Source organism: Parasteatoda tepidariorum, chromosome 11 (assembly GCF_982258835.1).
Source record: "Parasteatoda tepidariorum strain Cologne lab strain chromosome 11, Ptep-v5.0, whole genome shotgun sequence".
Classification (NCBI taxonomy): Eukaryota; Metazoa; Arthropoda; class Arachnida; order Araneae; family Theridiidae; genus Parasteatoda; species Parasteatoda tepidariorum.
The window spans coordinates 41258990-41286302 of record NC_141765.1 but is presented as its reverse complement, the minus strand read 5'-3'; the positions used below and the strand labels follow the sequence as shown (position 1 = coordinate 41286302).

Sequence of the window (27313 nt, the reverse complement as noted above, 5' to 3'; positions counted from 1 at the left end):
TACGTTCTAAAACTCGTTTTAGCCAGCAGGAGCACTTTGGTTGACGGTGAGGAGCATATTTGGCAACATTTAAGGCAATAAGGTTCACTTTTTCTACTATTGGTCATTTTTCTTTCAGTTGTGTTCCGTTCAAATTAAGTGTAATGTTAATAATTTGCATTGTTAATAAAGTATTTTAATAACAATAATGCTTGTTATCATTTACTATTACTACTTTTACAAGCAATTAAAAATTATTCTCATTATCAGAATGCTTGCTGTTTTTCAATACTTTTCTGCAGAGATAAAAGCCTCGTTTTCGTTTTGGTGACAACAGAGCTCCGTCATTTTGGTGCTTGCTCCAATTTTTAAAATCTTTCCAGTTCGTAGCTTCAACTAAGATTAGATCGATAATAATTCTATATGATTAGAATTATATATATAATGATGAATAATAAATAATTTACTTTTCAGTGAAATATAATTAAATATTTAAATTTATTGAAAATTTTGATATAAAATAAATGCATTCTAATGCTTGTACTACATACCAAAGCACTACATACCAAAATATAAGAAAAGAAAAAGCATAATGTTTTTCACAATAAATACTAATTTATCTTTAATCAGTGTTCTGAACTAAAAGTTAAAATAAAAATTACTAAAATATCCATAAAAACACAAAATTTTCGCTATTTTATGAGCTTTTGCGCTGATATAGCTATATAAAATGCCGATTTACGAAAATGGAAATTTTAATTTAATTAAAAACACAGTAATGACTTGAATTGTTAAAAATGGCATTGTTATTGACAACAGACGAACTATTTTACACTTTGCAATATTCATCGTTAAAATTTTGATGACAACGCTGCAGACATTTTTAAAGCAACTCACTTTAATATATGCATTTTCGGGAAGTAAATAAAAGCGAATTAACTAACAAATGGAACAAGCGAAGCAAACATTCCATAGACATGTGCTCAATCAAGTATTTTGTATTTAAATATCGTACATACAAGGCAGAAATATTACATGATCTGATCTAAGCAATAATCAAAAGCTTACACTTACCTTGCAAAGTATAGAGATTGTATTTAACTTTCACGTTAACCTACTTAGATTGATGTGTCGTTTGTTGAAATATGCCTGTCATCCGCTATTTGCGTCAGGTTGATCCACGGATGTGGTGAAATCACTTCAAGCTTACTTCAATTCGTTATTATTTGAACGGAAATCTTCGTGAAATCGGAATGCAACTCTCTGGTGGTCTTCGCTTTCACGAGTTTTTCAGTAAAACGTTTATCTATTTTTTTAGTGTAAACTAAAATGTTTTACAGTGTATGTAGTCCCTTTTTTATTTACTTTTCCACTGTTATGGAATTTTTTTTATATATTCATTTTTTGTTTGTTTGTTTACTGACAACACACATCTCATGTGCATTAGAATAAATTTTATGGCTTTTTTTTTTTTTTTTTTTTTTTTTTTTAAAAAAGCCTTTTTTTTGTAATATGCTCACACTAATTCTCTCAAACTATTGCTATTTTGCCAATTTTATGGAATTTTTTCAGTTCTCTACTTAAAACTATATTTAGTTTACCTCCACTCTCTTTTTGTGATTTTTTTACTTACTTTTGAGATATGAAAATTTAAAAATGTGATTTTTTGACACCTCTTAGCGGGAATAAAAAGTAAAATTGCCATTACAAGTTTCCTAACTTTTGACCACTCTCCTGTCAAAACTATTGGGACCATATTTCCAGATTTTGGTTACACTCACGCTGTAGAAAATTTTCATGTATCTTAACACCAAAAATAGTGGCAATTATTTTGATCTACAAGCACACCAAATTGGTGGCCCATTATGTGTTCCTTTACAACAAGAATATTCTTTTACACTACTTGGTGTAAAGTAGCCGCCACCATTTTTGTTATTCTGTAAAGCTAAAACCTATAGTTACAGTGAGACGTGATACACATAAGAGTCGGTTAATTTATTTTTGCGATACAATAAAAAGTAAGAATTATTCACTTAGGATGCATACATTAATTCTTAAAATGAAATTAGTTCGTCAATCAAACATACTCGTTGCACAGAGAGAATATAAAGATGAATTCAAAATAGGCTTAACCGCTTAACAGAAGCAGATAGAAATTATGCATGATAAAATCACCTAATACCGTGCACAGAGATTTAAAAATTAAAATATAATTATCCTTATTACACAACTAAAAATATACCTACATTTTTTAATGGTTACCTTTTGTTTTGCTTGATGCATAGAAGAGTCGAAGACGTCTTTTAAATCACGCCAACTTGTTTTCATATGTAAACAATCTAACGACACTATTCAAGGCTCGCCAACATCGGTGTGTTTGGAAGTGAAAATAATTCTCGCTTGTAGCGGATGAACTACTATTTGTTGTAAGCTTATTTTATTATTCATTAAGTGTTTTGATTTAAACTACACTCTCTAAATTGTATATGAAAGCTTGATTTGGTGTTAATCTGAGATAAAGATTTTTCTCCTCACAACTCTTTTAAGGTGTTCAACATCATATTTGGAGGGCTATTACATAACAGTTTATGCAGTGCATATTTTGGAGGGTTAAAAATCCTAATCCATCGAGAAAAAAAAGGTATTTCTTTCGAAGATAGTACGCTTTTGTTTGTAGCATATTGAATTTGCAGCGTATTGTTTTTTATTTGTTTTAGCGTACTTGATTTGTAGTTTAAAATATCGCCTGCTCTAATATTTTAGAATATTTAAGGTTAGTCCCTCGAATCCTGGAGATTGCATCTTAGTTCACGAAAATCTAATAATTAAATCAAAACTTATTGAGGTAATTCTTTTTGATTTCGTAGACTGTTCTGCATTCTTTTTCTGAATTTTCTTTCGCTCGAAACGAACACTAAATACAAATTTCCTACAACGCAAGAAATTGTATAAAAAATTAAAAGTTTTTAAAGGTCTAATCACGATTCCCATTATAATATTTTTACCGCTTCAAGGCTTACAAATGTTTCCCTCTGTTAGAGAAAAAAAAGTTGAAGATATTTTTATTTTGGTACAGTTGAATTGATTTATATCAATAAAATATTCTTCAAACAACATTAAAAAGGTTTTTCTAGAAAACTTGTTTGAGAAGAAAGTTTTATCTGAAACTTTAAGTATAATTAAATTTTATGATGCGTAAAAAATGAATATTTATTTTAAGAAATAAATATATGATTCTGTAAAATAATTATTCATTCTTTAGAAGTGATATCAATTAAATTTTCAACTAGCACTTAAGAAAATAAATTTTTACTTATGGCTTAAAAAATTTCCTTTGTATTAAAATATTTCAAGCGGCTAGTCTTTGCTAAGTTAAAGTTATGCTGAAGACAACCATTAAACAAAACAAAATAGGTCGTGGTATGACTCATTGCATATTTAAAATTTTAATTATACTTTGTGTTAGGTTTCAGTTGCTGTGTTAATCATAATTCATTTGGTTTTATATATCCAATATCGTTACCTAAAAAAATTTTTTAGAAAAATTCTCTCCATATTTCTTATCTGAAAATTTTTTTTAATGAAAAATATTAAGTTTTGAAATATTTGCTATTTTTCAAAAAAATATGCCTCATTTCAACATGGGGTCTTTTCTCAAATTTTTAACATTTAATGCATTTTGAGCAATGTATTTTATACTAGTATTTATTATGTTTTCATATTCAATTTTGAAAATAAGTAATTCTTTTCCTGTCTCTTAATTTTTCCTGAAATAAAGTGTTTCATGAAGCGAAACATATCTTCGGTTATATCATCATTTTAATAGCTTATTAAATTATATGTCAGTGTGCATTAAAAATTCGTGTGCCTTATCATATAAAATGTCAATAGGACTTTTCAAAAAATATCCTTCAATGTAAGTATTTCAAAATTGAATTTCTTTAAAATTTTAAAATCTTATGCATTGTTAGAATTTTTTTATGCTATTTTTAATGCATTTATGTTTCAATTTTGAGAATGTGTATTTCTTTCTTTTTCTGAATTTATTCTTGGAATAGTTTATGAAGCAAAATATATACTTTAGGTAATGAATTTAAAATTTGTTAAGACCAAATTCAAAAATCTTGAAATGCAGCTTTTGTTTTACTTATTTTTTTATTTAATCACCTTTTTAATTTTGTTGAAGTTAACAATTCTTTTCTAATAAACATCCAGAATAAACCAGCTGCATGCGACTATCAAATGTATACTTCAAATCACTGCATATCCCCCCCCCCCAAAAAAACAACAACTTATGTTCTTTCTGCTCGCCTTAGATGAAACTTCTCAAATAGAAATTTTATCAATTGTTTTCGTTAAAGCACTCATTTTTTAATCAATTAAAATCAGATCTCTTTGCAGAATATATTGGTACATTCATACGTTTTTGTGTTTAAAATTAAATTCAAGTGTAAAAATTCTTGCTGTTTCGTATTATAATGAATGCTTCTCTTTTTATTCATTATCTTAGTATTGACTCAAATCTTTAGAATAACTTTATGAGTGAGAGAAATACTATGAGTTTTTAACACTCATACATTGGTTTCACATTAATAGTAATGATTTGAGCTGAGCAATATATCGACACTTCGTGAAATACCGATATTTCGTAAGCATCATGATAAAGATGTTTTAAAACAGTATTCGCAAGATGTATCGTGAATAGCATGTCTTACGATAGATATAGAATGTACATTAATTAGTAAATGCGATAATATCGTGGTAAATGCCGACATTGATAAACACCAAATATGATGAAATCATAAGTATTAACGATTAAAATAATTACCGAAGAGGATATTATCGTGAGTTTTCATAAATGTCATTTGAGTTACAAAAATATTGATCATTGAAAAATATTGGTTAAACTATAAGTCTATTATTAAACTGTAATATTCAGGTTAATAATAACGATTAGAGCTGGGAAATATATTGTTGTAAAATATCGATATTTCTTTAGCATCATGATAAAGATATTTTAAAAATACTCCTGATTTATCGTGAATATATGTCTCACAATAAATATAGAATGAACAATGCGATAGTATCGCGATAAATAGAGTACCAAAATTATTAAAATTGCGATAAAGAGTATTACGATAAAAAGTATTACAGTAAAGATAATTATAGAAGAAAATATTATCGTGAGTATTGATAAATTTTTTAGAATGATGAAAATATGTATCATTGAAAAAATAATGCAGATTGGTGAAATTTTAAAAATATTGCAATATATCGTGAAGTATCAATCTTTATGGTAATAAACCGCGATATTAAAATTCCGATATCACTCAGAAGAAGCTCATCATTTCTGATAGCCCATTAGTCTAATTCAAGTGCGAAGTAACAATAAAATCAATATATCAATCATACAGGAAAATTTTATTTGGTTAATTAATTACACTACCTTTCCTCCCCGCGATTCCTATTTTCGCCTTTGTCCCTAATTTATAAATCAACATTAGTGCTTTCGTGAATTTTAAATCTACTTAGTTATACATAAACAAAATAATTGTTAAGCAAAACTTATTTATTTTCTGATTGTTATATCATCTTACAAAAATGTAAATTAGAGTGCTCTACTTTACTCTTTGTAGATCTCATTTTTCATTAAGTCTCCAATATTTGCGATAATATTATGAGTGAATTTAATAACGCTATCTTGGAAGATTTTAAGTGTAATTTGAGAAGTAGCAACTTACTATTTAGTAAAGAATTTAGAGGAAAACTACTTCTTATCAGGGGCTTATTGTTAGAGCAATTACTGTTTTAAGGGGAAAAATCATGCCAAAGGTATTTTCTCTATTTGTAAATAGATTTATGCGAAAATTACTTTCTTACTTACTTTCTTCATTTATATGATATATTGAACAAGAACCTAACTCAAAAATAAAATAAAATATTTTTTAAGTTATTTTTGAAACTATTGGCACTGAAACTATTGCAACGGCAGTTTGAAACTGTTAAAAAGGCACGTCAAAAATTTTCCCGCATCTTTGCTTTGTATTCAATTTCATAAAATATTTTTTTTAAATATTTGTCACTCGAAAGAAGAACAACTTGCTGTACAGAATCTTCATTAAAACTTTCTCCAAAATTTTATCAAAATTATATAGCTTGAAAATCGACAAATTTCAACGAAACAACATATTTCCCCCTTTTTTATTTCCTTAAATTTGTATTTAAACAAATTAATGCAACATTATTACTTCTCTCTTTTATTTGATCATCTTTTACTTTAACATCGTACTCTAAAAATACTCATTCATGAAAATCGAGGAAAATTGAGGTACGTTTAGCATTATGAAGATTATGAAATATGTAAAAAGAATTTTCTGCTAAATTCATTTCATAGATTTATGATATAAAGGCTCACATTGTGAAGATTACCATACAGTATTAAAATTGAGTTTCTAAGAACACGATTAAGAACTTTGTTATTACATTCTTTCACAAAACTTATACTATATTATTCAGAACATTTTAAAATAATGAAATTTGTAATAAAATTTATTATTATAAATTGTTAATTTCTAGTTATTTTTGATAAGTGGTTTCTTTCAATTTTAAATTTTTTCATGCTCTGTCTTAGTGACAAGTGAAATAATTTGAATAGTGTCAAATCATCATTCTTTTAGATGTTTTATGAATTTAAAGTTCTGTTTTTCGTATCATGAATAATTTCTATAATTCAGGATACAAAGCGAAGTAAGAATATGTTAAAATGATAATATATCGCGAGCAATGATTAGGTATCGCATTGTATGCACAGAAGAGGGAAATATAATGAAGCATTATATATTTAAAAATGCATAATGTTTTGATTTTGCTAGAAAATTTGAAAATTTGATAATTTTTTTATCACTTGTTAGCATTTAGTGATTCCATAATTTTTGTCAAAGATAATATTCAAAATTTTCCCTGTGTGGGAAATATTTTCTTGTAATCTTTTTCTCGTGTTTTTATATAGCTAGTATAAGTTCAAACAAAATATACATACATTTATATTGAAACTTAATAACTATGGCGTATTCATGACAAAAAAGTGTTAAATAATTTTTTCATTGTAAAAGTATTTAGTTTTGAAAATTTTTTTGAAGGATTTCTATGACAATTCTATTATTAAAACGTATTAACTGTAGGAAGATTATAATTTTTAAAAGAATTAGATTTTTATGTACAAAAATAGATAACATTATTTAAAAAAATTTTAAAAAATTTTTTTGAAGATTTCTTTAAATTTTTTTAAGGAATATTTTTTTCATAACTACATCTTGTTTAAGTTCGATTTCTTTCCTTAAAAAAATACTACTTTTTTGAATTAAAAGAAATATGTCCACTGAAGTAAATGAATTACATTTTTATATAGCACTTTGGTAATAAGTACAAAAAAAATCTCAGTTTCGCATGCGATAAAAATATGTTGCATAAGCAAATGTGTATAAAATCCACATATAAGGTTCACGAAAATTAAAAGGGTTTAAAATGCAGTTTGACTTATTACAATTTCATGCATGACAGATTTATTTTTGAATAGAAACTTAAAAACTCTTTCCTATTAGAGGAAAAAAAATATTCTTGGAAAGTGAATTTCTTTTTGAAGATAATTGAGCTGAAAACGATAAATGTTTTACAAAAAATTATCCATAAAAATTACACAAAATATTAAGAAATTACTTTTGAACAAAATCATAATTAGTTTTATGAGAAGCTTCTGTAGTTGCTACGGAAATTCGGTTTTATAAAAATACAATTAATGGAAATTACAGTTTCTAAAATGAATTACTTTATGGGCATTAACATTCCAAGTTTCTTCAATACCATTGAAAATTCAGTATTATGCGAACACATTTAAGACTCAGCTAAAAGAAATTATATTGCATTAGCGCAAAAATAGGTAAATGTTTTCGATTAAACTATCTTATAACTGCAAACACATCTTTCATATTTTTCAGCCCCTTTTTAATTTTTCTTTCTTTCCTTCCTTATTTTCATCTTTCCTCTTGGAGCTCTTATTCTGTTCCGCTTTTCTCTTTATTTAATTCCTTCATCTTTCTGATCTTCCAGGACACACTAAGTCCATCCTAAAAACAGGAGAAAGAAAATATGCCCCTTCCGATACCAGCGCCATCAAGTGTCGAAACTGTGCATCATGACGGGTAGCCCTTTCGGAGTATGATTATTGCTATCCGAATCTGGCGAACATCCATTCTAATTACACATCTAACGATTGAAACCGGTGAGTGACTTTATTCCTTAAACAGTGCGTTCTCATCCTTAAGTGTTGCAAACGACAGAAAACCCCAATTTTAACCATATAAGGTGTTGAGAAAACTGGAAGATGACTTGATTTGTAAAACGTCCGAATACCCCTGGCTCTCTTGTGACCTCATTTCCCTCGATCTCTTCGATAAAAAAGAAAGTAAGTCACTCAATTTTTGACATTCGTATTTTTGATATCGTATAATATATGAATAGAAAGAACCTCAGAATTAAATATTTCGAAAAGCCTTATTGCACATGGTGTTGATAGGTAGCTCTTTCGTTAAGAAAAACTGATATTTTAAATCAGGATAGTGGGTAGAGATGGAAATCGCTTTGCAAGAAAGGGGTAGCAAGGAAGAGAAGGGGCATTTTAAACAGCTGATGTACTTCAGTAAGTTCTCGCAGTGAGCTTTTTTAACTAAAGTTTTTTCTTAATTTACTCTTAGAAAGGAAATAATTGAAAAAGGGAATACGATTAAATAAGATGACGATTTTGAGAATTTAAGTTTTAAATAATTAATGCGCTTTTGAAACATAAAGAACCGATTAAAACAAAATAGGAAAACAATTCGAATAAATTAAAACATTTTACATTAAAACAAGTCTGATTTATGGAAGAATTTGTTTTTATATAGGTATTGCACAGTTAGAAATAGTAATGTTATACTAAAAATAAAATCACGACAGGACAAAATGCTACTTTTTTGTTTGAAATGTTAATATACTTAAATGTGATTGAAGTGATTCGATACTGATGTAGAATAAGCAAAGTATTTTATATTACGGTAAGTTGATAATAAATTTGTTTATGACAAAGAATAAATTTGCAGCTATTTAAAACGAAACAATAATAAATAACTTTTAAAATACGCAATGAACCCGAACTTCACTTTTAGACTTGTAAGTAAATTAATTGAAATAGTTTGAAAAATAAAAGTTTTAAAATTAATTAAATTAATTGAAAATATTTAAAGCAGATGTAATAAAAGTATTAATAGCAATATAATAAAAAGTATTTCAGAAACAGAGTCTAATTTTTTTTCGAAGGATCTTTGCTTAGTCTTCTATTAAATTACTTCATAAGATAGTTTGAAAATAATTAAAAATATTTGAATTTTAATTGAGAATAATTAAAACAATGGTACCTAAAATTAACGTTAAAAGCATCATAAATATAGTAGCGGTAAATATAAATAATGATACACTCTTAAAAATATTCTAACGTTGATTTCAAATCAAATTAATATTATGGAATATCTAGAAAAGTGTGTAAACTGAATTTATTTCTGTCAAGCAGTTGCAAGAAAAGCATTATGAGAAATATACACTAAGAAAAATATTATAGTCAAAACTACCAAAATATGGCAAAATTTACAGTGTTTTTGGCTCTATGGCAAATGTTTGGTAATTTTTACCTATGAGCTTTGGTTATGATTTTGGGGATATTAACAATAAAATATGGTTTTATATTATATGATAAAACTCGATAAAGGTTCTAAATTTCGGTTATTTCAACGTGGTACTTTAGAGATTGGCATTAAAACCATTTATTCGGTTAAATTTACTTTTTGGTATTTTTTACTAAGTGTGTGGTAAAGAGAACTATAGTTTTGAAAATCATAATTTCCTCTAAATCGCTACCATATGAACTAAAAAATCACCAAATGTATGATTTAAACACTGTGTATTTTACTGTATTGCATATTATTTTACCGTTTTATTAACCAGGCTTTTTTACGAGAAATGTCATTACATTACGGTGATTTTACCAGAATTTTCTTCTCTGTGTAGTTTAATAGCAGTGAAAAAGATTAAAAAATGTGACTACGTGCACTGTAAAAATTTTTAATTTAACCTCAACACTAAAAATGGTATTAACTATACACCAAAAAATTTTCTATAGTGAAGTTGACTAGTGTGACTAATCTTTGATTTCTCATATAAATGTTACATCTGAATTAAAATTTAAAATACAGCCTACCAAAATCACCCTATCAAAATAAACTTACTTCTTTTAATGGTAATATTTCGATAGTGAATAATAAATTCAATGAAATTTAAAAATATATAGTAAACATAATTTCATATATATTAAAAAAAACATAAAATATTAAAATATGGTGGCAGTAATAATTTTCAAACTATATTAACGCTATTGGAAACTGATATTTTTTAGAAAGTGAACTAAAATATAAGAAGCACATGGATTTGTTTTGAAAAAAAGTATTCGCAAATGCACTTTATATTACTTACTATAGCAAACAGCAACAGACTAATAATTTTAAAACATTTATCTTTAAACCTCTATTTGTTTTATTTTCCTTTTTTCAAAGTGTTTAAAATATTAGCTATTAGATAGTGACCCTGTAGTGAGTCTTTAAAAAATATAAACAAAAAATAAAAGAATAGAACCTAAAAAATCTTTACAAATTATTTTTTTTCTCCTTCAAAATTTTTCAAATTCTATTCTAAATCTAAATTCTAATTCAAATTCTATTCTAAAGTTCTATAAATATTTCTGTCAAATTATTTTACATTAAAAATGAATTAGAACTATTTGAACCACTGAAATGTTACAACTATAAGCGTAATAAATTTAATTAAAAGATTTAAAAAAACATTTTTAGAAGAAAATTTTAAAAATTATTATCAACATGAATCTTATTATGGTAAGAACAAAGTATTTAAAATATTTAAAGAAATGATGAATGCATCAAGTGATAGTATTTTAAAATATATTGCATTATGCATTAAAAAATATTGAATGAAAATTATTTGAACTACTTTTTTTTGGATACACATAAGAATCAATTATATTTTCGTTTACATTTTGTAGTCTCACTCAAACTAAAAACGTTCATTGTTTCATATTTCATTAAAGTTTTCGCTAAAATGTTTCATATTTCGCCAAAGAAAAATATGAAACATTTTAGCTCATTTTTTTTTATCTAAGGTATGGGAAATATTAGAATTAATAACATAATGTTTGCGTAATTAAGATTATTTGATCGAAAAACTGTTTCGTAATTTAAAAAATTTCTTAATGAAAATTATTTCAAATGCTTTTAGAAGTTAAATGAATTTATAGATCATCGTCAATTATGTAAGGATAAATTATTATGTAAAATAGAGTTCATGAAACCAAAAAGTTTATATATTTTTACCAAGTAAATAATTTTAAAACTTCCATAACTGTAATTCATAATTCATCACAATTTTATTTTCTAAAAATATTTGGAACACATAAAGAAATAATTTCTTACTGTGATCGATTTGATTAAAATTGATCGTAAATGAATTTAATGAGTGATTTGAATATATATTAAATTTACTTAGTTAATTTTAATATAAATAAGTTTTAAGAAATAAAAACCCTGCGTGAAACTAAAAAACATCTTATTTTTTAGAATGCATAAAAATATCGAAAGAAATATTTAATTAATAAGCAGCATGCATAAAGTAGGTATATTAAATAATATTGTAATAAAAATTATTAAAATATTTCGAAATTAGTTTGTCTGAATTTCCGTAAAATCAAATTTCATACTTAACTTTATGTTATACATTCTTAATTTTAAGCTTTTCCCTTATTATGTGCTTTAAAGAGATTGCATAAAATATTTCACTTATTTAAACTTTTTTTTATTGATAATGTCTCACAAGAGAATTCTTCATATTTTATCTTTATATTAACTCTGTCTAAAATTTTCAATTTAATTATTTTCCTTAAATAAGTGAATAAATTTATCCTATATAACAAATTAAATGGAATAGATTTAATTTTTCGTAGTGATTCAAAATTTGAATTTAAAATGCAATTTTTTCCACACAAAGTAGCAACGTTAAAAATAATTTTCGAATCTTTCTGTATTGAGCTTTTTAGTATTGAATACTTGATGCTTTTTTGTATGAATTTTTAATTAATTAATTGCACTAGATAATTATAAACTTTTAATCTAATTACAAAAGTTGTAATTAGTAAATGTTAGACAATTTAGATCAATCAAGCAAAATAAATACTTGTCCAGTTTATAATTTTTTTTAGATGTTTTTAACTAATTATTTATTATTCTATCTAAAAGAACATTAGAATTTTATTACATTTGTGTTATTCGATTTGAATAATCATAGGAAATCTATTAAAATATGTACACTGTAAAAAGCTCTGGGTCAAATTACGAAAAATTGTACTGGCACTCAGGGTGCTGGTTCTTTTTACAGTAAAATTTTACGAAGCAAAAATCTGATAAATCGTAATTTTTGTGAAGTAATATTTACTGTGAAGCCACTGAATTGCTGAAATTAAATAAATATTACTGTATAAATTATGGTATAAAATTTTACAATAAAAATGGACTTATAGTAAAATAGATTTACGAATGATGCACCCAGGGAGTCAGTACTTTTTATCGTAATTTGATCCAGAATGTTTTACAGTCTCAAAAGGAAAAGTTTTAGAATTCAAGATTAATATGAGCTAAATATGCATAAATTATGATGAATCATAAATTTTATCAAAATGTTATACATACTATTTTACATTGCCTTAATATAAAACAAAAATAAAGTCTTTTTACTTACTATTGCATATCTTTTAAAATTTCTAACATATTAGACATGATTCAGGCCATACAAAATAATCAGGGTCAATCAAATCTATTAGAGAAATGAATTCGTACGATAAAAATTTATCAAAATAATATTATTTAGCTCTTACATCGTATATAAAAACTTTCAGGAATAACTGCACACAGAAGTTCAAATATATAATAGTTAACACTATATAATGAATTTCCGCACACTCTGAATGAACAGTGTATAACAAATAACTGTCAATGAGGAAATCTTTCTACATCTTTAGTTGTTTTTCTAATGCTTGAAATATTATCATTATTTAGTCTTTCAAGATTTAAGAAGAATATCTTAATGATACTTAGTCATCTATGGAGGAAACAGACAGTAATGGGTGCATGTGTACTTTTTGAAAAAAAAAAAACTATTTTCCTTTCTGTTTGTTTTTTACCATTCTTTATTTTATAAAAACGTGAATCAAATATTCTCTTTTTCTTTCTTTTTTTGTACTCAAAAAGGTTAATGATAATTTTTCTTTCACAAATTGCATAAAAAGAGCCATTTTGGAGTAAATGTATTAAAAATAACTATTACACTAATACATAAAGTGTTATAATTTTAATTTTGAAACTGAAAGTCGTGGAAATATTTAGAATTAAAATATTTTTGGTCATAAAAAAATTCAATAAAAAGTTTTTAGCTGGATATTTAATCTTTACTCTATATAATAAACATAAATTTTTGGTGTTTTCAATTATTGACATTGACTATCAAATGCACATGCAATTGTTAGACAATATGATTGAAATAAAGTATCTCTATTTGAGTTTGAAAAGAATTTTAGACTAGTTCCAAACGATTGAAATTTAAAACATTGAACTAGTAAGAATTTAATATTGTGCTCTTAAAGATAAGTTATTAAATATTTTTGTGAGAAATTTTTTTTTTTTTTGATGAAAATTTCTGAGAGGTTTTAATTATAAAAATTTCCATTCCTTCATATTCAAAAAACTAATAGAAATTTTTCCAAATAGCCTTTTGAAAGCTACTTCACTAAAATACAAAATGTTTTATTGTTTAAATTGAAATCAAGCATCATTTATGCATATTTTATAATTACTTTTTGAGGAACATTTAAATTTTTCATGTATTTGTATATGTTTAAAATTAAAATTAGCATTAGTAACTATCATTAATTTATATAAATATGAATTAATTTCTTTCTTAAAAAAGAAAATTTTTTATCAGTTCTAAGTAATGGTTTTAAAATTTAGCTAAAGCTCTTATTTTATATATATATATATATATATATATATATATATATATATATATATATATATATATATATATATATATATATATATATATATATATATAAAATAAGTAAATAAAACAATTAAACAAAATAAATAAATAAATAAAGGTTAAAAATGTAGTGTATTTTTCATATTGGCCTTCATGCGCATTGGAATGAAAAGAAATACATGAAGCGTGAGATGTGGTTCTTTTAACTCTTTGTTCCGTTGTAAAAATCTTAAGAAGATACATCGTTGTAAAATCATAAACAGATTAACCAGATCAAAAGAAAGGATATCCATCTTTGATAATGGTGATATTGGAGCCTGTTTTAAAGCTCAGATAAAAAAAGCTTTTTGTAAAGAAATTAATAAGCCCTTTTCCTAATCATTATCACCTCCTTGAAGTAATAAAGAGATACTCGGTAAGATTTCCATTGCTCTCAGGTTATCCACCAAAGATCTGATTATTTCGTATACATTTTTGTAAATGTTGATGCTTTATTTCCCACATTTCTCAGTTAGATCAAATTTGTCTTGATGTTTTATTTGGTAGTTCCATTGTTTACTGAATTGGAATCAAAATTACGAAATGTAGAAGTTAAAAAGAGAAAAATCATTAAACTCAGAAGCTTATATCACCAGTCATTGGATATTTAAACAGAAATCATTGTCATAACAAAGTTCAAATATATATTTTTTAAAAAGACAAAACATAATTTGTTTATTTCTAAACTGAAATTTTAATACAAAAAAAAAATTCCATTATTTTGCTTACGCATTGTAAAACAAGCAACAAGGGCAACAATTTTAAATTTTTTTGTACTTTTTCTTCGTAACTTTTTATGATGCATGTCTTTATTTTTGTGTGATCAAAAATTAGAGTGGAAAATAGGCAAACGATAAACTAGCACGTACATATAATGTGAAAAATTAAATTTTTTTGCAATTATTTCAAAAAACTTAAAGGAAATTAAGTGAAATTTGTTATAGAGATATATTTATTTCCTTTGTATTTTATTTTTAATGTTTTTTTGTTTTTTACTTTTAAATACACTTTGATAAATATCTTTAGAGAGAAACTGTTATTTTGCGCAAAATTATTTCGTATTCTAGAAAGAAAACTTTTTTTAAAATCTTTTTTATTTATGTTTGATAAATTTACTTTAATATGAAAAATGAAGTCTAAGAAGAATATTGAAAATGGGAAATAAGTCAAACGTTTTGAGCTGATGAAGAAATTTATAGTAATATTGTAATTTTTGTTTATAAGATGGAATACTTTTTCTTCAAACAACTCTTTTGAAAGCAATTCTTTTAGAATTTGCTTAAATTGTCAATGCAAATATAGTTCAATTTTGTTCTATTAATGCTCTTTTATCAACTCATCAAACACATTTACTTTCAAAACATTTTTGTGTTAAAAAGTTTTTGTATTAGTCCGTATTTTAAAAGCTGAAAACACTACTTTGAGGGTGGGATAACCTGGTTGGTAGGGCGCTGTGCCCATGTCCAAAAGGTTGTGAGTTCGATTCCCACGTGCCGAAGTTTCCCCGTGTAGTAAATGATGACCGGTGCACGTTAAACTTGTCGGGTTGCAGAGGCCTCCATGTTCCCATTCCAAATCATACCTCTGGAGGTACTGAATTGGAGATTGAAAATTACGATCTGTGAATGAATGAATGGGTCTGCCCTATAAAAGTGGTATTCTTGGCTATAGATGTCGCCACTGAAAAAAACGCACCCTCTGCCTTAATTTAGCTTAGTTTCAACAAGCAGGCTTGCTGGTATAGGCAAGTGGCATTTGAAACAACAACAACATACTACTTTAGCCATTACTGGTGCTGTAAAATTCTCAAAAATGTAAGTAAACTAGACTGAAAAAAATAAAGATGGTCAAAATTACCTGCGTGTGGTAAAATTTACCATATTTCTGTCTCTACGGGAACACCAAAAGCTCAATATTTTTTACTGAGGTGCTTTGGTAATGATTTTGGTAAAATTAGTAATAAAATAAGGTTTTAGAATGTGTGATAAAAATTGGTAAATGTGTTAAAATTTAGTAAATTTATAATGGCGCTTTAGAGCATGGCATAAAAATCATTTATTCGATTCGATTAAATTTCCTTTTATGTTTTGCATTTTTTACAAAATGTGTGGTAATAAAAACTATAATTTTGAAAACCAAAATTTCCAATAAACCGTATGAACCATATGAACGGAAAAACTACCAAACGAATGGTTTAAATACCATGTATTTCGTTTTTATTAGCCAAAATTATGTTTTTTTCTTTTTTTTTCTTTACCGGAAATGTCATTACCATACAGTAAGGTAATTTTTTCAGAATGCTTTTCTCCGTGTACAGTATTGAAATTCTAAACTGAGGTATTCCTTTCAACTTAGCAATATTTAATCAAAAATATAATTATTTGTGTTTGAATGAATTTTACTTTTTATGTCATTTTCTGTTATTCGTTATTTATATACTCTGAGAATCATCCATATTTCAACTGGTGAAATAAAATTCTTTATTCAATGTTCTCTCTCTTAAACCATCATTGTAGTTATGCTGTATTCATCTTTGAGTTGAACTCTTGCCAGACTTCTACAGTATTCATTTCCGGAACTCCCAGTAATCGTAAATCAAGAATATGAGACAATCGTTAAGAAGATTGTGCGGTTAAAATTTCTAAACCATACTACTCAATGTTATAAATGAAACAGTTTGTACAATCTTAGTTAAATAGAATTGCATTCTAGGGTTTTGTTTAGAAGTAATGTTTATGTATATTTTATTAGATCATCAGTTATAGCTGTTTGATAAAACGTTGTAACGTTTCTCAATTGTTCATTTGCCAATGTACACAACATAAAATTCAATTAAATTAAAATTAAATTAAAAATTTAGTAAGGAAATATAATTTTGAAAATCAGAATTTCCTATAAGCCGTTACCGTATGAACGGAAATATTACCAAACGAATGATTTAGATACCACGTATTTTGTTTTTATTAACTAGAATTATGTTTTCTTTTCCTTTCTTTTTCTTCTTTACCGGAAATGTCATTACCATACAGTGCGGTAATTTTCTCAGAATTTTTTTCTCAGTGTACAGTATTGAAATTCTAAATGAAAGTAATCCTTTCCAAATATAAATATTCTATTTTGATATAAAAACATCTTCGTAAAACTTGATATCGTTACTTGATTTTGTTATTTTTATAATGATATATATATATATATATATATATATATATATATATATATATATATATATATATATATATATATATATATATATAAATTATAATTAAAATTTCAAAATTAATAAAAATGATAATTATTTGTGCTTGGTTGAATTTTACTTTCTATAGCATTTTCTGCTATTCGCTATTTATATATTCTGAGAGTCATCCATATTTCAAGTGGTGAAATAAAATTCTTCATTCAATGTTCCATCTCTTAAGCCATCATTGTAGTTATGTTGTATTCATTTTTGAGTTGAACTCTTGCCAGACATCTATAGTATTCATTTCCGGAACTTCCAGTCATCGTAAATCAAGAATATGAGACAATCGTTAAGAAGATTGCGCGGTGAATTTTCTAAACCATACTACTCAATTTTATAAATGAAGCAGTTTGTACAATCTTAGTTAAATGAAATTGTATTTTAGGTTTTTGTTTTAAAGAAATGTTTCTGCTTATTTTATTAGATCATCTGTTATTGCTGTTTAATAAAACATTGTGAAGTTTCCCAACTGTTTATTTGCCAATGTACATAACATAAATTTCAATTAAATTGAATATTTAGTTAGTTCATCTTAGTAAATAAAGAAATTTGTTTCAAAGTTATTTCTTAGATTTTAAAATAAGTGCAACGTGATAAAAACTATTTCGCAATGCATATTTATAAGACTTAATATAGTTTTGGTTATATGTTACAAGAAGAAATAAATTTAATAACTAACATTTTACAACATTTTGTTAAACTAATACACATAAGTATGACAAATATTGTTTAAACTAAATTAAATTGAAACTGATTCACTGATAAGCAAATCATAGGTTACCTTTCAATTTCCGACGTTCTAACCATAAGAATTTGTCCATTTCAGGAATTGTCAGGTCTCTTTGAGTATATATATCATAAAAAGCTTTAATGAATTTTTTTCTTCATTTCTTTATCTAAATTCCCTTTCTTAATTTATTATTTAAAATGAAACATGTTCTCATATTTATCATCATATATATCTGATTTGGCATTTTAGTTCTAAATTTAGATTAGAGAATGCTAGAATTGTCATTTTAAGTTTTTTCCTTAACCAAGCATGAGAATCGGAGAAATTCCTCGATCTTTTTTTCTGAAAGAGTTTTAAAAATAATGATTTCCTTTTTGCTTGTCATTGGAATAAGTTTGCAAGATTTTCGCAGACATTTACAGTGAAGGACTTCGATTTTGAGTGATTTGGCTTTGTGCTCTTAATACTATGATTACTAGAAACTGCTTCATTCGTTCATAGGCTTGCCTATTTTATTTTCCTGGTTGGCCACGTTGCCTCGATATATATATATATATATATATATATATATATATATATATATATATATATATATATATATATATATATATATATATATATATATATATATATATATATATATATATATATATATATATATATATATATATATATATATATATATATATATATATATATATATATATATATATATATATATATATATATATATTTATATATTTCTATATATGTATATATATATATATATATATATATATATATATATATATATATATATATATATATATATATATATATATATATATATATATATATATATATATGTAAAATTATATAATCCCAAGGTTTGTCTTGGTTTTGAATTATTAGCCAGCGACTACGGCCCAGTACCATACTGCCCACAGCCCATTTCTCGGCAGCAGCCTCCCATGGATTGGAAACCACTGATTCAGACAGTGGAGAGCTTAGACTCGTGTTCCCATCTCTGTAATAGCTAGTTACTTGGTATGCTGCCCTCTTCTTACTTTAAATTTCCCCAATGAAAATAGATCATAGGTTAGAATTCCCTTACCATCGGAATAACTGATGGAAGGTTTCGTGGTTTCTCTCTCCATGTAACTCGATTGAGAGTTAAGTTCATTAAAAAATACACCACAATTACAAATTTGTTAACATTGTATTAACAAACCATATACTACTAAAAATCACATATTGTATTCTCAATAGCTGAATAGCATATTAATTTTTGTATTCAAATATTGTTAAATATGAGTACTCAAAACGACTCTTAAAAAAATACAGTATATGTATTTTAAAATTCTCCTCAAAACTTAAATAAATAATATGTAAATAATAACTTTTTTTAAAAAATAAATAAACGGGAAAACTTTTAACTTTTTGATACTTCATTAAATTTAAACTATTTTTATAATACTAATTGCTAAACAATTGTATTGGCCATTTTAAGTTTCGTCCATTTCCTCCAAATTCGTTAATTGTATTAATTTTTTTCCTGGTATTTCCTATTTTTCCTTCAGACGAAAGGCCTGGTTATAAGTTTTTATTCTAGATTTTTTCATGAATTAAATAATATAATACAAAAACACTGTAAAAATTTGAGTGTATCTTAACACCAGAAATGGTAACAACTACTTTATATCAAAGTGGTATAGAGGAACGCCATGCACAGCTCTTAGTTCTTGCTGTTTCACTACACCAGGAGAATATTTTTTTAAAAATACTTGGTGTAAAGTAAATACCACCATTTTTGTACTTAGTAGCACTAAAATTTATAATTAGTTCAAGATAAGACGACTCAGAAAAGTTATTTTTGTAAGACAATATATTTAGAGTGTGCATATACATTAAATATTAAAATTAAATTAATTTGCCAATCTAACATTCACTCATCATAGATTAAATATTAAGACGAATTCGAATTCATGAAACCAAGTAGATAGAAATAATATAATACAGAATCATTTAATAAAGTTCACAGAGATTTAAAATTTCAAATATGATTATGCTTATTACACAACTGAAAACATGCTTTATCGGCACAGCTTAGTTTCTGAAGATGTATTACAGCGTAGAAGAAAACAACAAACTCAACTGGATTGCAAACAATATACTGATGATATTTAAAGTGCTCCAACATTGGTGTTTTCGGAGAAATAATTTAAGCATGGGGTGAATGCGTGTGAGTTTGGTGTTTAAATTACACCCTTTGTATTATTCAGTATAAAAATTTTGTATTAATGTTTGGTGTTGAGATGAACTTTTTTTCCATATAAAGTTCATCGGAATATATTTTATTATACACAATGTATTCAAGAATGCTCGAGTTAAAATCAGGAAACAGAAAAGAACATCAAGTGAAAATGTGCATAAGATATTGTAATTTACAAATGATTTTAATTCTTAAAATTCTACTCTGTTGAAATAAAAATTGTGGAATTTATAAAGCATGATGGTGTAGAGATTTTATGCAGTAATATCAAAATAAAAAATATGATTTTTCCAATTCTTTTTAGAATGATGGAGATAAAGAAATAATGTAGTAGACAAGGGCTTAATTTTACATTAATGACATTTTTTAAACCCAAAAATAAATTTTTTGATTTCTCCATTGATCTTTTTCACACTTTAAATCGAGATAATAAATTTGTGATTTACAATAGTTGACAATAACGATGCATTTTACTGACTTAGTCAGAAATTATTCGTAAAAAATAAATTAGTTTCGCGCTCAATCTAACAGAATGTATCAAAGTTTTCAGTTAAAATAACTCTATTTTAGAAAAACATTTTACAATAACAGAAAGGGTATTTGGGGGAAAAAACGAGTTACTTTTGCTATACTTAACAATATAATTGAGTAGTTAAAACATTTTGGATATTTGATAAAAAAGATTACAAATTGCAAGTGTAGAAATTTTTTTTACTCATTCTAACTTCTTGGCGTTTAAAAAAATTACAAGGATTTATTTTGTTTCAATAAAAATATCAAGACACTGAAGTATTTAAGTGCCACAGATTATTCTCATAAGTTGTTTTATGAATGGGTGTTGATATAAAATGTTTAAAGCTTAAAAAATGATTTCAAGCATTAAAGTATCGAATAAAAATATTATATATGTTAGCATGCCAAAAAGAATCATTTTATATACGCTAAAAATGCAGTAATCGAACTATAAAAAATAAATATGGCTGTAATCCAAAACTTAAATTTATATTTTTGAGACATATAACGTGTTCACTCAGTTTATATTTCAAATTTTTCTATGAGTACTTGGTATTCATTTGAGATTCGGTATGAATTTAAATATTTTATTATATTACAACGCATATTAAGAGTTCTAATAAAATGTTATATCTCCATTGAATGTCTAAGTGTCTAATGTCTTAATGTCTAAGTGTAAAATTAAACTGTGAAAATTAACTATGAAAACTTTTTATTTTTATGCAAATTAGACGATTTATTTAATTATTTTGAATAGAAATATTTAAGAATAGTTATAAAGTGAGAATGAGGTTGCGAATTAAAAATTTAAAATTAAAATAAATTGTTTTTTTGAAGTGAAAAAATGTTAATAGTGATGGTATTGATAACTCTAAAACATTTTGTTCCTGCTTAAATGATTTATAGAAATCATCAGCTTAAGATAATAAAAATAAGATAGTTCCTCACTTTTTTTTATCTTTATTTATTTGTTAGAAAACTTATATAGAGAATTAGTGTAGAAATTTGATAATATGAAACTAGAACCATGAAATATTCTCAAACATTTTAAGATTATGTTAATTACAAAATATATTTTATGAGTTTTCAAATATCGGAGAGCATATTTAGACTATTTATAATGATGGAATTATGATTGAAAAAGATCTGGTGAAGCTACATTTGGAGTAGAAAAACTTTTTCTCGCAGTTCAGAATTTCACGCCAATACAGTTTTGTCAGTGTGATCACATAGTTACTAAAATTTTTGTTGATTGACATTGGAAAGTATTTAAATCTCCAGTAAAAGTACCATTTCCTCGATAAACACAGAAACTTCAATTTATTTTTAGTCCAGTTGTAGCACTTTTAACAGTGATCCCTTTTTAAAACATATGGCTCCTTTTTCAAAAAGTTTTAAACGTTTAAAAAAGCTGTTGACATTAATAACGTAAGGCATTATTTTAAATTCTTTTGAAATACTTCAAATATGGTAAACATTACAAGGTTTATTTCTAAAATGAAAAAAATTTTAAGACACTAGCTTGAAATAAAGCAATTTTTAAAATATTATGAAATATTAATAATAATTCTATTTCTATGAAAAAAATTATAATAAAATGCACAAAGGCCAAATTTTTTACGAAAAAAAGTGGCAATCAGGTGGCGACTGCAGACAATTTATTATATCACCATTTGTTATACATATTTAGTCGTTCTGTGACTGGTGCGACTATTGGATTTGAACTTGAATTTGTTCTTATGACGTTCTTGAACTTGAAAAAATTACATTTTCTTTTATTCCAAAAATTGAGTTTGAGGTTCATGACGAAAGACCTAAATATTTATGAATTTCTCTAAATAAATTTTTAGTGAGCAAGACGAAGTGATAAATTTTTTTGGAAATTAGAATTTCAAGAAATTCTTTTTTCGTGATGCACTCTAATGGGGACTTACAGTGTACATTACCGTCCAAAAGTTCGTTAATATGATTTACGACGTTTATTTCCAAAAAGTCGTCAGTTCGCACATGTGCACTTAAAAATATATATTTTTGGATAAGAGAAAAATCTAATTTCTTTCATACACTAAAACCGTCCTATTAAAGTATAGTAAATTAATTGTTTCGTGTTTTCTTGGAAAAAAGAAGAAAAATCTTGAATTTTCGATGATTTTTCATTTTTTGAATTCCTTGAATATATATATTTTTGCCTGAAAATGTCATTTGAAATCTTAGTAATATCCTCAATAAGCCAGTTTTTCCCTCAAAGAAAATTTAAAAAGTCATGAAACAATTTAAGTTTATGTATCGAAGGTGTTTTTGCAAAATAGTTGAACAATCATTGATTTTGTCTAGGAGTTTTGGAATGAAATCTATTATCGTTTACAATAGTATAGTTTTAGCTACAGTATTTATGCAAAAATTTTAAAACTATTTTTTTAATAATTTATCTTATTAAGTATAATTTATTATATGTTTAAAAATTCTGTGAGAAAATATATTTAATTAAGATAATCAATTTATGCTTCACAATTAGTAATCTAAATTCTAAAAGTTTGAATTAATATTCTACTTATAATTTGAATAATATGTTGTAAAATGATGTTAAATATGAATGCTTTGATGTTAAATGCTTTGGGACTAGGCTGCCCAGTTAAGGAAGGTCAGATAACGGCGGGAAATTCAGTTCTAGATGTTCTTGATTTCGTGTTTTGGATCATTATCTTGTCAGAAAATTATGCCATGATCAAGAGAATAGATATTTGGTATTTGAGATCAATCTAGTCCTTGAGGTTAAAATGAGTGCAATAAAACTGAGGATGTCGAACCAAATGTATCCCATCCGTACCAAACAACACGTGTTTGTTTTCCTTATCCAAGATATATCTTACCACTCCTTTTCAGTCCATTCTTTGTGAGTCTTTCCTTTTTTCACACATGTCTTGCGATTCGCTGTAGAGATCATTTGTTTTGTAACGGAATACTATTCATTCAATCCAATTATTTTAAGCCTACGCCTAATATTACAAATACATAGGGTTTTGTGTCATAGGGTTACAAAGCTATTGTGCAATCTCTGCAGACGTCAGGTGGATGTTGGCTAGTGACGTTTCTTTCGAAAAGGCAAAACTTAGAACTAGGACGTCTGGACTTGTCAACATTCGGCACTCCTTGATCATTCCATTTCTTGACAGATTTAGATGTATTGAATATTGACATACTCATTTGTTTTCCGTCTATGAGAAGAATACGACCTTGATTGAATCCATTAACTGTGGCTTCCTGCTGCTGAATAGTCAAATTACGTATTCCATCTCGAGAATCCATTGTAAATAAAAATAGAAAAAATTCTAATTAAGTAAAATACTTGTTTAGAAATATCCCAAAATAAAACTGGTAAATGATAAAGATTTAAAATGATGTCTCTGTCAAATCTTTAAAACTGTTAATACTATAAAGTTCAGGCTTAGGGTACAGTTAAAGACACGGAATCGTTACTTAAATTCGTCTAAGAATTTTCAAATAGATCCTAAATGTAAACACATGTTCAAGAAAAGTTAATTTTGCACTTTTTACACCGGCACTGTGTACGGCATTCATTTTTGGATAAAGAGTGCTTAAATATTTACTTCTTGCATAAAATCATAATTTCAGAGTTTTTCATTTGCCTAAGTTGAATTAAAATACTATAGCCATTACCAAAAGATAGCCATTACCAATTTTGTAGTAAAAAATTTGCACGGAAGCTTACAAAATTGCATAAATTTTTTTGTTCATTACCTTTTGCAATTTCAATTTTTTTGTTCATTACCTTTTGCTCCGCAAAAAGACCTGCAACATCCAAACTATTAAGTTTCGTAATTTAATGAATTTTTATTGTAGTTCTTATCGTGCCTATTATTTATTTTATTTAACAATACACATTCGAATACAATTCCTAAGGATATAAATTGAAACTCTTATAGACAAGACAGTTACCTACAGTTTGTTTTATGTCGACACGTATACAAGGAAATTGGTTCGTATGAATGGAAAACGCATTGGGAAACGCTAATATGTTTTTTTGAAAACACTGATTTTCTTACTCGTTGACATTATAAGTTATATAATATTCGATCAGAGGTGTTTCAGGGGACAGATGCTTCGCCTCCTAATAAGATGACTCAGGTTTGATTCACGATGATGGCCTGTTACTTCGTTAACTGTGCCCGACTAGCACTGACCTTAGTGGTAAAATAAAATGTCCATGGAAGACAAGGCATGGGTTAGGGTTCCCTTCAGTTCAGTTAACCAAGAGAAGAATATCTTTCTACCCAAGAAAAGTCTTCCACGAAGAAGAATTTTCTGAGCCATAAATTATCTTGCTTTCTGGGTAGAGTTAAAAACAAAAGCGAGTTCAACAGTATAAGCAAATCGCAAACCCGATATGAATTTGAATAATTGAGTAATGTAGCCATTGTCTACATTACTACTACTGTATATCACGAAAAAATAAATAGGGAATGCTTAACTTCCTTTCTAAATAAATTTTGTCCCGTAGTGGACTGATCGTTAAGATACGGTTCCCAGCAGATCACCGAAGTCAAGCATCACTGGCTGCAGTCAGTGTGCAGGTGGGTGACCACTTGGATCAGTCTGCGTAGGGACCGCGGGTGTGTGGTATTGGTCCTCGTTAAACTGTTCTACCGTGAAGTGCTCGACCTCGCGTGCAGGTTGTCGGGCTACCGAAGCGGGGGTGCCCTCCCCTCTGTAAAGGATCAAAATTGTGATGGCATGTCTTCGGATTATCCTCAGGAATGTTTCCCAGACAGTCGCCAATAGCCCATTGAGCAGCTCTAGTGCGACGTAAATGAACAATAACAACAACTCTAAATAAAGTTTAATCAATGAGAGTCTTGAATTTTTTCGTATAAATTTAATATTCGAAATATACAAATTTCTGGAAAGAGCAAGAAGACTGAAATTGAAAAGTAACCTCGAATAAAAGCTATCGAATAAATATTGAAGGATTTATGGAGTTAGTTGTTTCCAGAAGTGTCTAAAGGGAAATTTTTCTTCATTGACAATTATATTTTTTAAATTCATAAATTTATTTTATTGACAAATTAAATTCTGATCGTATTGTGTCAAAAAACGTAAACTAAGTATTTATACATTTCTATTTATGAGACGTGTTTCCATTAGAACAGCAGGATTTTTTTAACTATAAATTTATTGATCACTTATTAAGCAAAATTATGTACACTATGAAAAAAAATTAATAATCCTGAACAACTTTTGATCTAATGATCGGATATTCACGTATTAGGACTCAATCTTACTGGTTCGAAAAGGTCACCTCAAATATGCTAGTTAATTAGTGCCGACGATATTTTAAGTAACGAAATCAGACACAAAAACGTACTTTCTCCGAATACCTTTTTTTCGATGGATTTGGAATTCTGACCCTCCAAATGTAGAGGGTTGCCACAATCTGGGAAATATGGTCCCAATAGTTTAGTCAGGAGAGCGTCTAAAGTTCAAACCCCTTAATGTTAGTTTTTTTTTTGTGTATTTTGTCTGTCTCGAAAATTTGTTAACTAAATCTAAACATTTTTACTCACAACTATAAAATTTGTTTATCGAAACATAATTCCACACAAAATAGGATTTTTAATAATTATTTATTATTTTATTTAATAATTGTCGAAACTTTTTGAATTGTAAGGTATGCAATTTTTATATAAACTTTAAGAATGCATTTTATAAAGCAAAATATGAAATTTGACCGAAATCGTTTGAATATAGTTCCCGAGAAGTCAAATTTTAAATTAGTCGTATATTTAGAATTTAATTTCTCAGGAACTATTAGGCCAATTTTGTACAAATTTTGCACTTTCACACCTAAATTAAGTACTTTAAAATAATGTAAAAATTTTTATACCTTGCAATTCAAACATTTTTAGACTATTGTTAAAGAAAATAGTAAATGCAATAAATAACTATTAAAAATAATTTTTGCATGGAATTGTCTCTAGATAAACGAATTTTATGATTGTCAATAAAAATTTTCGATTCACTTAAAAAAATTCTCCAGACATGGTAAAATACGCAATAATTAACTTAACGGAGTCCAAACCTTGGACCGCTCTCCTGACTGAAATATTGGGACCATATTTCCTGGAGTGCGGCTAAACCCTATATTTTGAGAGTCAGAAATCCAAATACGTCGAAAAAAAGTACGTACATTCACAGAAAGTACGTTTTTGTGTCTGATTTTGTAACTTACAATACTAATTAATAATGTCTGCACAGATTAATTAGCATATTTGACGTCAACCTCTTTGAACCATTAATAATGAGTCCTAGTACTTAAAAATCCGATAATTAGATCAAAAGTTATTTAGGGTGATTTTTTTCA

At 26.6% G+C, this 27313-nt stretch overlaps 2 protein-coding genes across 2 annotated transcripts in view; one reads left to right on the top strand and one right to left on the bottom strand.

Moving 5' to 3' along the window:
* Window positions 1-12974, bottom strand: part of LOC107453283 (uncharacterized) — an 81000-nt gene extending 68026 nt beyond the window's left edge. The window contains exon 1 of the mRNA XM_016070068.4: window positions 12865-12974. The gene's annotated coding sequence lies outside the window, so the exon portion shown is untranslated. The remainder of the gene's footprint in view (window positions 1-12864) is intronic.
* The window catches only part of LOC107453274 (glucose transporter type 1), an 83455-nt gene continuing 64283 nt past the window's right edge, over window positions 8142-27313 (top strand). Inside the window, exon 1 of the mRNA XM_016070031.3 lies at window positions 8142-8440. The gene's annotated coding sequence lies outside the window, so the exon portion shown is untranslated. The remainder of the gene's footprint in view (window positions 8441-27313) is intronic.